The following is a 12010-nucleotide window of genomic DNA, read 5'->3' on the forward strand; positions in this document are numbered from 1 at the left end:
TCCCCAGAACCTTAAATTTTCTTCACCTAACCCTTCTCAACCCAACAAGCTACATTCGTAAACATTGTTCTCCACTTGTCTGGCTCCTACCCCTTCTCAACCCAACAAGCTACATTCGTAAACATTGTTCTCCACTTGTCTGGCTCCTCAAAACTTCTATTCAAATCAGATCCATTGGCAACAGTAGTTCCCAGTAGTAGCTTCCATCTTGACAGCATTCACACTTATTACTGTTGAGATTTATTATTCTTTTGTGTTCACTTTATTGGAAATGTAATGAGGCACACAGCACAGATTAGAAACTACACAAGTTACTACATTGCTATAACAACTGACCACACAGGTACTTGTTTCATGTATAAACCCTTAGGTAACTCACATTGTCCTTTTTATGATTGCCAGCCCTTAAAAATACCTGTCCTTCAAACACTTTCAACATCCCCCCTTAAAATACAATGTTTGTTTTTAATAAATGTAAATCATAAGTTTCACAATTTCAGTTACTCACACAATAAATAGTTGCCATTTAATATTTTTCTGAAACAAATAAGTTATGGCAATTCTTTCTCAATAGCATTTCTAAATTTCTCAAATTTTGATATTTGCAGTGCTTTGGTCAGTCTGTCTGCTAATTATTGTTCTGTAATATAATATTTTATTCCAAGCATCTGACCTGTTCACTAACATAGTGAAATTTCACATCTATATGTTTGCTACACCTAACTAACTGTACTGATTTGATCACTTGGATAGCTTTTTATCTACATGAAGAATGGTGTTCCCTTATCTTCTGGATAACTCTTGTAATAGTGTCTTGATACATTTTATTTCTTGGACGCATTCTGCTGCTGAAATGTATTCTGCTTCAGTTGATGAAGTTGATGTCGCACTTTGCTTCTTGGAATATCAGCTAATGGGATCACTATTATGAATAACAATGTATGCACATGTGCTATTCCTACCTCTTAAATCATGTGAATAATAAGCATTAGAATAGACATTTGGGCAAATAGTGTATTGGAAAAGCCATATTTCTTGGGATCTTTGTAGATACCTTAAGAGTTCTTTTTACATTTAGGTAAATACCTTAACTGAGGGTCTTCTGATTGTTCTAGATTTCTTCAGTATATTTGTAATTCTCTCCAAGTCTTTTCCTATTATGTTTCCATCATTAACATGAATAGCTATGTACATTTCTTCAGTTTCATCTTTAAATATGCACAAATCTGACTTCAGCTAAATTAGTCCTTCTGGTTTTAGGAAAACTGTCAGAGTCTTATTACATCTGGGTGGAGCTAGTTTAAATCCATACAGAGCTTTCTTCAAAACACAAATTTTCCAGTTTCTTTGCATTATTCAGGTATCTTCATAAAAATCTCTTCATTCAGTTTGCCATAAGGAACCATTTTTTTTGACATAAATGCTCCGATATGGAAATTTTTCTCTGCTGCCAGAGGAAACACCAGTCTTAATCAACATACATCAACTACTGGGCTGAATAATGCTTGAAATTGATACCCTTTTCTTGTTGACAAACTTTGACTGTTAAGATCCATTTGCTTATTAAGATCTTTCCCTTTTGCCTCCTCTGGATTGACCAACTTCCATGTTGCATTTTGCTTAAGAGATTTCTTTTCTGCTTTTATTGCTTTCACCCAATTTTCTTTACCTGGGCCATTAATACTTTCTTCATATGTAAGTAATGCTGTTTCAGAATTATATTTTAAAGGTTTCTTCAGATTGATTCTACCCGTAAGATTGTAATTTCTTGTGTCATCTTAGCATGCTCTTTCTTCTTGATTTTCTTCCCATTCATTTTCTTTGTCTTGAATTTCATTTACTTCATTGTTAGTGTCATTTTGTAGTTCACCAATAACAAGGTTTTTCCATAAAGTTTCTTTTGTCACACTCTGTTCAAAGTCGGCATCTCTTGGCACAAAAATATTTCTTCTTTCTGCATCAAACAGTTTGTAGTCAGTTGGAGTCTAACCAACAAAAATGTATCCTTCTTTCATCTAGTTTCTTTGAGTAGCCTAGATTTTTGGCACAAACTTTTGATCCAAAAATTTGAAGTCTTGACAGATCTGGCCTTTTTCCAAATCACTTTTCTGCAGGTGTGCCACTTGAGTCAAGGACTATAAGGAATACTATAGTCTGGCACAATTCCTTTTGCTTCACATCAATTCTTTAACACATGGCTGGTGTATGCATCACCTTTATCACTTCTTATTTTTTGACAATTTTGGAACAAACTGATTTTCATTTTCTTATACACATATTCTTATAAATCTTGTAACCTCTGACTTGTATCTTAACAAATAGGTTACACGAAAGTGAATGAAATCATCTAATACTGTCATGCAGTATCTGTATCCATTAAATGTTGAGGGTGCTATTTCCCCAAAGATGTCAGTGTGTATAATTTAAAGTTGTCTTGTTACTCTTTCTCTCACACTAGGAAAAGACTTCTTTGTTAGCTTAGCTCTCACACAAGCTTCACACAATTTGTTTGCTGAGCATAAACTATTAGGCACTCCATCGCACATTCTCATGATCTTTGATATACAGCTTATGCCTGGATGACCTAGCTTCTTATGCTATTCTTGTTTTTCTTCTTGTGTCAGTAGTGATTGCCTTTCTGATTTAATGTTGACTCACATAATCCATTTCTTGTCTTGTGTCCTTTCAAAACAAGTATTTTATTTTTATAGATTTGAACAGAATGTTGAGCAAACACAACTGTACAATCGTTTTTAGTGATAACATTCACAGGCATCAGATTTTTACTCAGTTGAGGAACATACATAACATTTTGAGAACATACATTTATCACCTACAAAGTTGCCTGCTGCTGTTATTTTCACTGACCCACCTCATTTGACTACTTTCACTACATTGCCATAGTCTTTCAAATTTGTTAGCTTGTACACTTCAATAGACAAATGTCCTGAACATGTACTGTCACACCCATTACCATACCTTCCTCGTAATTGGCTTCCTGTGCAATCCTTTCTTTGTTATGTGCAATAAATGCAGTGTCTTTGATATCTTGTTTCATTGAGTGACTAAATCTTCATTAATGTCTTCAAAAGTGAAAAATGACATTTTTGTGTTGTCTTCATTCTTAACATAACAATTTTATTCTTTCAAACAATGGAAACTCCAGGTAGGAATATAAACAATGCCGGAAAAGACACATTGCTACTTGCTGTAAAGAAGACACACAAAGTTGCAGACATGCACAATTAAAAGAAAAGTTTTTGGTCACAGCCTTTATCAGCAAAAGAGAAAAACACACCATTCATACATGCAAGCAAGCACACCTCATGCATGCTAACAACAGCGTCTCAGGCTGGAATGTCAGTTTCATTATTTGTGATTTGTCCTTTTGCAGTGATGACAGAGTTTGAAAGATCTCGATTTTGGTTCTTGAATTTGATTTTTATTTTTAAAATAGTGCTCTTCTTCTTTGTGATTATTTTTCTTGCTTATACAACAGTGTTCTTTATTCTTAGGCTTCTTGAATTCTCTTGTAAAATGCCCATGTCCACCACAGTTGGTACAAATTAGATCTTCTGTTTTATTTTTTGTTGAAACAAACATCAAAGGCACTACTTTCTTCTGTAATATTACTTTTTAGTCATTCCTCTTCTCTTACGAGCCTTGCAATTAGATTTTTGGTATTCGTCTCGCCAATGAGTGATGAGTCCTATGCTGGAGTAAAAGGGTTTGAATTCATCTGGCAAAATAGACAGTAATTTGGGTATGATCATAGTATCTATCATATTTTCTGGCTGGACACGGTTCAGTTCAAATGCAGTATTCTACAATGCACTTGTATTACTGGTTGTGTCTCTGGTTTTGTCATACTTTGAAGTATAAAATTCTTGACGCAAATTCTGAGTTCTTTGAGAAGCATCTGTTTTGTAAATTATGTCAAGTTTATCATACACTATTGGCCATTAAAATTGCTACACCACGAAGATGACGTGCTACAGACAGGAAGTAGATGCTGTGATATGCAAATGATTAGCTTTTTGGAACATTCACACAAGGTTGGCGCCAGTGGGGACACCTACAACGTGCTGACATGAGGAAAGTTTCCAACCGATTTCTCATACACAAGCAGCAGTTGATCGGTGTTGCCTGGTGAAACGTTGTTGTGATGCCTCGTGTAAGGAGCAGAAATGCGTACCATCACGTTTCCGACTGTGATAAAGGTCAGATTGTAGCCTATCGCAATTGCGGTTTATCGTATCACGACATTGCTGCTCACGTTGGTTGAGATCCAATTACTGTTAGCAGAATATGGAATCGGTGGGTTCAGGAGGGTCATAGGGAACGCTATGCTGGATCCCAACGGCCTCGTATCACTAGCAGTCGAGATGATAGGCATCTTATCCACATGGCTGTAATGGATCGTGCAGCCATGTCTCGATCCGTGAGTCAACAGATGGGGACATTTGCAAGACAACAACCATCTGTACGAACAGTTCGACAATGTTTGCAGCAGCATGGACTATCAGCTTAGAGACCATGGCTGTGGTTACCCTTGACGCTGCATCACAGACAGGAGTGCCTGCGATGGCGTACTCAACGACGAACCTGGGTGCACAAATGGCAAAATGTCTTTTTTTTTTTCCGGATCAATACAGGTTCTGTTTACAGCATCATGATTGCCGCATCCGTGTTTGGTGACATCGCGGTGAATGCACATTGGAAGCGTGTATTCGTCATCGCCATACTGGCGTATCACCCGGCGTGATGGTATAGGGCGCCATTGGTTACACGTCTCGGTCACCTCTTGTTCTTTGACGGCACTATGAACAGTGGATGTTACATTTCAGATGTGTTACGACCCGTGGCTCTACCCTTCATTCGATCCCTGCGAAACCCTACATTTCACAGGATAATGCACGACCGCATGTTGCAGGTCCTGTACGGGCCTTTCTGGATACAGAAAATGTTCGACTGCTGCCCTGGCCAGCACATTCTCCAGATCTCTCACAAATTGAAAATGTCTGGTCATTGGTGGCCGAGCAACTGGCTCTTCACATTACGCCAGTCACTACTCATGATGAACTGTGGTATCGTGTTGAAGCTGCATGGCCAGCTGTACCTGTACACGCCATCCAAGATCTGTTTGACTCAATGCCCAGGTGTATCAAGGCCATTATTATGGCCAGAGGTGGTTGTTCTGGGTACTGATTTCTCAGGATCTATGCACCCAAATTGGGTGAAAATGTAATCACATGTCATTTCTAGTATAATATATTTGTCCAATGAATGCCCATTTGTCATCTGCATTTCTTCTTGGTGTAGCAATTTTAATGGCCAGTAGTGTACATAGCTTTGGAAGTTTCACAACACAGTACATGTGGCTTTACCTTTTCATTAATTGTTCTCATTACATAATGTTATGCCTTGCTCTCCCATTGTTGCCATTTCTTCTTCTTTTCTACAGTTTCACAGTTTTCTAGTGTTTCAATTCCATCCACAATATCACAGGGCTCTTGCATATTAAATAATAGTCTAATTTTCAGTATCCCACAGGCTGAATGTACTGCTGTCTTTGAGCATTTGTACATCAAGAAGTTCTTCATTTACTTGAAACATCTTTTAAGTGGATTTTATTTTATTTTTCATAACACTGGACCGATAACTTGTTCAGCCCCCCCCCCCCCCCTCCTGCTTTATTATAGATATAATAACACAACACAGATTAAAAACTACATAAGTTACTAAGTTGCTGTAACAGCCGACCACACAGATAAACTTTTCATATACTCACCCTCAGATAACTCACATTATTCTTTTTATGATTGCCAACCCTTAAAAACACACACAGCAAGCATTGTTTTCTACCTGTAATTTAAACAGTGTCAACAATTACTTTAAAGTCCATCCACTGCTAACTTGGACACTCTTGGAGACTTGGTTGCAATATAAATCAGAAGTTACTCATATGTGCCAACAACATTGACAGAGCCTTTATAGATAGACAGCATTATTACAGCAAGAGCATAAACTTAATTAATTTAAATTGTTCTGCTACCATTCCAAATGTGATGCTACTGGTAATTAGCCATTGGTCAATATTCACCATTTCACCCAATAGTGCGACTTAGCTCCAAGACCGGTTACATTCCCCACCAACCAATTAATGTGGTTCTCTCATGAACATTTCCTATCCTATCAGCATTAGACAGTGACAGAACACACACATAAAAGAATGTTGTGATTGGCAAGCTTTTGGAGCCAGTGGCTCCTCCTTCAGGTAAAAGGGTTGAAGTGGAAGGAAGAAGGGTGAAGAAAAAGGACTGGAGAGGTCTAGGAAAAGGGTAGATTTTGGGAAAGTCACCCAAAACCGTGGGTCAGGGGAGACTTATCGTATGGGATAAGAAGGAAAGACTGATTGTTGGAGATGGATCGGACAAGATTTGAAATCCTCAGAGCTTAAAGGTGGAAGACAGGTTAGTATGCCAGACAGAGATTACTACTAAAATATCATGTACAAGTTAATAAGCGTGAGAAGCTAAGTGCATTGTACATAACAGAGGTGGGAGAGGGCGGTAAAAATAGATGGGAAAGATAATGAAAGATGTAGAAAACTAAAATGGAGTGAAGCAGAGTAGTTAGAGTGAAGAAAAGCTGAGACGGAAGAAATTAATGTAAATTAAGGCCAGGTGGGTTGCGAGAACTAAGGACATGTTGTAGTGCTAGTTCTCACCTGAAGAGTTCTGAGAAACTGGTGTCTGCGGAAAGAATCCAGATAGTGCATGTGGTGAACCAGGTGCCGACCTCACGAATGTCATGTTGTAGAGCATGCTCCGAAACAGGATATTGCGAGTTGCCAGTATTACCTCTGCCTATGTCCATTCATCCTAATTGATAATTTGGTGGTAGTCATGCCAATGTAAAAGGCTGAATGGTGTTTACATAATAGCTGGAATATAATGTGTTGTTTCACATGTGGCTCTTCCTTTGATAGTATGTTTTGCCAATTACAGGGCTATTATAGGTAGTGGTAGGAGGGTGCACAGGGTAAGTCTTGCAGTGGGGACAGTCACAGCGGTAGGAGCCATAAGGTAGGGAGATGGGTGCAGAAGGAGCATAGGGTCTAACAAGAATATTACAGAGATTGTGAGGGTGAAGGAAAGCTGTTCTAGGTGTGGTGGTCAAAATTTCAGACAGAATGGATCTCATTTCAGGGCATGATTTTAGGAAGTCATTGCCCTGTCAAAGTTGCTGATTAACACATTCCAGACCAGGATAATAGTGAGTTACCAAAGGTGTGCTCTGAAGGTGTTTTGTGGAGGGATCAGCACTAACAGGATTGGATGTGATGACCCAGGAAATCTGCTTTTTAACTAGGCTGGTGGGGTAATTACATGCAGTGAAGGCTGTGGTGAGAATGTTGGTGTATTGCTGTAAAGAGTCTGCATCCGAAGAAATATGTTTGCCTTGGATGACAAGTCTGTATGGAAGGGAACGTTTGACCTGGAAAGGGTGGCAAATACCAAAATGTAAGTACTGTTGTTTGTTGGTCGGTTTAATGTGGACGAAAGTGTGTAGCTGTCCTTTGTTGAGGATGAGATCAACACCAAGGAAAGTGGCATCGGATTCAGGATAGGACCATGTGAAATTTAATTGGGAGATGATATTCAGAGATTCCAGGAATTTTAGCACGTCAGCCTCATCATGAGTCCATGTGGTAAAAAAACCAGGGGCTGAAGACTTATGTATTTCAGGAAAGCTCCTTCCAAACGACATATGAAAAAGTTGGCATAGGAAGGAACCATCCTGGTTCCCATGGCCATATCCCTGATCTGTTTGCATGCCTTCCCGTCGAAGGTGAAGTAGTTGTTGGTAAGTACAAAGTTGATTAAGATGAGTAGGAAGGATGTCATAGATTTGGAATCATGTGGGCGCTGACTGAGGAAATATTCAGCAGCAGATAGACGATATACACGGGGGACGTTGGTGTAGAGGGAGGTGGCATCAATGGCGACAAGCAAGGTGTGCGGTGGGAGTGGGACGGGAACGGATTTCAGACGATCTAGGAAAAGGTTGGTATTTTTGATGTAGGAGGGGAGATTTTTGTACTATGGGTTGCAAGTGTTGATCAAATAAGCCAGATATCAATTCAGTGGGTGCTTTGAAGCCAGCAACTATAGGACGGCCAGGATGATTGGATTTGTGAAACTTAGGAAGAATGGAAAGGGTGGGGGTGAGTGGTTTGGATGGGGTGGGAACTTTCATGGATTGAGGTGTTAGTCCTGGTGAGGGGCCTGAGATTTTAAGGAGGGACTGCGGGTCAGTTTGAATCACAGGGATGGGATTTAATAACAGATGCTGTATGTAGAGGTGTTAGACAGCTGGCATAGATCTTCACTAACGTATTCCTTTCAGCCAAGTACTTCATTGGTAGATCCCTTTGTCTGCTGCTTCAAAGCACCCACCAAACATACATCTGCCTTAGTTGATCAACACCTGCAACCCATAGTACAAAATCTCCCCTCCTACATCAAAGATACCAACCATTTCCTAGATCATTTGAAATCCGTGCCAATCCCACTCCCACCACACACCTTGTTTGTCACCATTGATGCCACCTCCCTCTACACCAACATCCACCACATACATTGTCTGTCTGCTGCTGAACATTTCCTCAGTCAGCACCCACCTGATTCCAAATCTATTACATCATTCCTATTCATCTTAATCAACTTAATACATACTTGAGGGGCAGACATACAAACAGATCATGGGTACGGCCATGGGAACCAGGATGGCTCCTTCCTATACCAATCTTTTGATGGGTCACTTGGGAGGGGCTTTCCTGGGATCCATAAGTCTGCAGCCCCTGGTTTGGTTTAGATACATTGATGACATCTTTACCATATGGACTCATGGTGAAGCTGACGTGCTAAAATTCCTGGAATCTCTGAATACCTTCTCCCAATGAAGTTTCACAATGTCCTATTCCAAATCCCATGCCACTTTCCTTGCTGTTGATCTTGTCCTCACCGAAGGACGGCTACACTCTTCCGTCCACATTAAACCGACCAACAAACAACAGTACTTACTTTTTGACAGTTGCCATCCTTTCCATATCAAACGTTCTCTCCCATTCAGCCTTGGCATTCAAGGCAAACATATTTGTTCAGATGCAGACTCTTCGTAGCAATACACCACCATTCTCACCTCGGCCTTCACTGCCTAGTTAAAAAGCAGATTTCCTGGGTCATCACATCCAATCCTGGTACTGCTTATCCCTCCACAAAACAGCTTTGGAGTGCACCTTTGGTAACTCACTATTATCCTGGTCTGGAATGTGTTAATCAGCTACTTTGACAGGGCAATGACTTCCTAAAATCATGCCCTGAAATGAGATCCATTCTGTCTGAAATTTTGACCACCGTACCTAGAACAGCTTTCCGTCACCCTCCCAATCTCTGTAATATTCTTGTCAGGTCTTATGCTCCTTCTGCACCCATCTCCCTACCCAATGTCTCCTACCCCATGTCTCCTACCCCTGTGACCGTCCCTACTGCAAGAGTTGCCCTATGCACTCTCCTACCGCTACCTATAACAGTCCTGTAACTGGCAAAACATATACTATCAAAGGGAGATCCACCTGTGAAACAACACGTCATATTCCAGCTATTATGTAAACACGATTCAGTCTTTTACATCAGCATGACTACTATCAGATTATCAATTAGGATGAATGGACATAGGCAGGCAGAGGGTAATACTGGCAACTCGCAATATCCTGTTTCAGAGTATGCTCTACAACATAACATTCGTGAGCTCGGCACCTGTTTCACCACATCCGTGCAGCTGGGAATTAGCACTTCAACATGTCCTTTGTTCTCACCGCCTACCAGGCCTTAATTTACATTAATTTCTTCCATCTCAGCTTTTCTTCACTGTAACTACTCTGCTTCACTATGTTTTAGTTTTCTACATCTTTCATTGTCTTTCCCATTTATTTTTACCTCCCCCTCCCACCTCTGTTATGTACAATGCACTTAGCTTCTCATGCTTATTAACTTGTACATTATGTTTTAGTGGTAATCTCTGTCTTACATACTACCCTGTCTTCTGCCTTTAAGCTCTGAGGATTTCAAATCTCGTCCGATGCAATCCCCAACAATCAGTCTTTCCTCCTTATCCCGTATGGTAAGTGTCCGCTGACACTCGGTTCTCGGTGCTTTTCCAAAATCTACCCATTTACCTAGACCACTTCAGTCCTTTTCCTTCACCCTTCTTCCCTCCCCTTCAACCCATTTGCCTGAAGAAGGAGCTACTGGCTCCGAAAGCTTGCCAATCACAACAGTCTTTTATGTGTGTGTTCTGCCATCGTTTGGTGAGTAGATTTTTTATCTATCCAATTAAATAATTTTATCAATAATTGATTGTTATTGTTGTTCTACCAACATTAGAGCCACATGTGAAACATCTCACTTAATCCACCAACGTTGCTCCAGTAACTGTGCGGCATTCTGTATGCTTGTAACAACTAAGGAACTGTTAACGCATGTTAATGACAACTGTCAAATAGCAAGCTGAATCATTGGGCTTCTGTGCACAATAGTAATGACTCAAAATAGTTACTTTAGTATCCTTGCCAAGGGGATCTTCTCTTCACACTCGTCATTGTTGTGATACCCCTACTCATTGCCTTGTCGTCATCCATCATGTCGTGGTCCACATCTGCTCCAAATTTTCTCATGTCCTATTATTCTACATTTTATCTCTTTTAAAAAACACACTGCACTATCAATTTTTGCTGTTATTAATAATACACAATTTCATCGCTGCTGCTGAGTCATCTTTCCCTCCTTTTCTCACTTCTCTATACTTCCTTACCCCTTCACAACCTTTCTCACCACCACTTCTTCCTCACTCTGCACCCCATCCACTCCATCGCAATGAAAAGATTGTGCGTAACACAACCCCCACCACCCCGCCACTCTTTCTCTCTTTGTGTGTGTGTGTGTGTGTGTGTGTGTGTGTGTGTGTGTTTGTGTGTGTGTGTGTGACATTATGTTGTGGATTTTTTCTATTAGTTTTTCGTATTACTGGCAACTTCGAACACATTGTAATTAGCCTTTCCAAACTGAAGTACGACATTCTAATATTTTATTTTTTATCAAAATTATGGATGTTATCAGTTACATCCTCCTACTGGTTTTTACTGTTTTGGTGTATACTTCATCATACTGAGTTAGTATTTAGATACGTAATTATATCTTATGCCTAAGATGATGTGGATAAGCCTGTTGTGGCTGAGATAGATTTATGACTGAATTTCTTCTTACCTTCATATTTACAATAGCTGCATTTATGTCACATTGGATAGATTATCATTTGTTGATTACATCCTAACCAGAGAAAATTTACACAAATATCCACAGTGTATTTACAGAACTTTCATTTGAAAGTCATTGTCCCATTTATCTCATAATTAGGATCTACATCTTGCATTTGTTTCACACCTTCAGTACTGATACACCACTGTGTAGTGTAAAGGTGGAATAGGAAATTTGCAATACATCATAGTGAATAAATAACAACTTTTAGCCTTGAAAAACTTCTTTAGTGTGGTTGTCAGTAAGGAATCAGCAAGACAATTGTCATAGAACAAAGCGCGTATTGATCACAGCACCCATAATTATTCTTTACATAGCTTAAATGCATTATCAGCAGATTAAATAGTGATTAGTTGAAAATTTTTACCTTTATCTCATAATAATTTGAAATTTTTGTTTAATGTTTCACTAGAAATATTGAGGTCAGTTCTTTATTTTCTGAGCTCTTGTCTCCTGATATGGCATTTGATATGAAGAATTAAATATTAAGATATTCACGATGGGGAGTGAAGGTCAGTGCACTAGAGTGGGATGCAAAACTTTGGGTTTTTGAGGGATTGCAGTAGGTTGATGATAAGATATTATAATCCATCGTGTAACAATGTTCCTGTGTTCGTTAAAATGTTTAA

The 12010-nt window shown here is 39.5% G+C and overlaps 1 protein-coding gene across 1 annotated transcript in view; it reads left to right on the plus strand.

Moving 5' to 3' along the window:
* LOC124795922 (DDB1- and CUL4-associated factor 1-like) overlaps window positions 1–12010 on the plus strand; it is a 252209-nt gene that overhangs the window by 168408 nt on the left and 71791 nt on the right. The gene's annotated exons all lie outside the window — the stretch shown is intronic.

This window comes from Schistocerca piceifrons, chromosome 1 (genome assembly GCF_021461385.2).
Source record: "Schistocerca piceifrons isolate TAMUIC-IGC-003096 chromosome 1, iqSchPice1.1, whole genome shotgun sequence".
NCBI lineage: Eukaryota > Metazoa > Arthropoda > Insecta > Orthoptera > Acrididae > Schistocerca > Schistocerca piceifrons.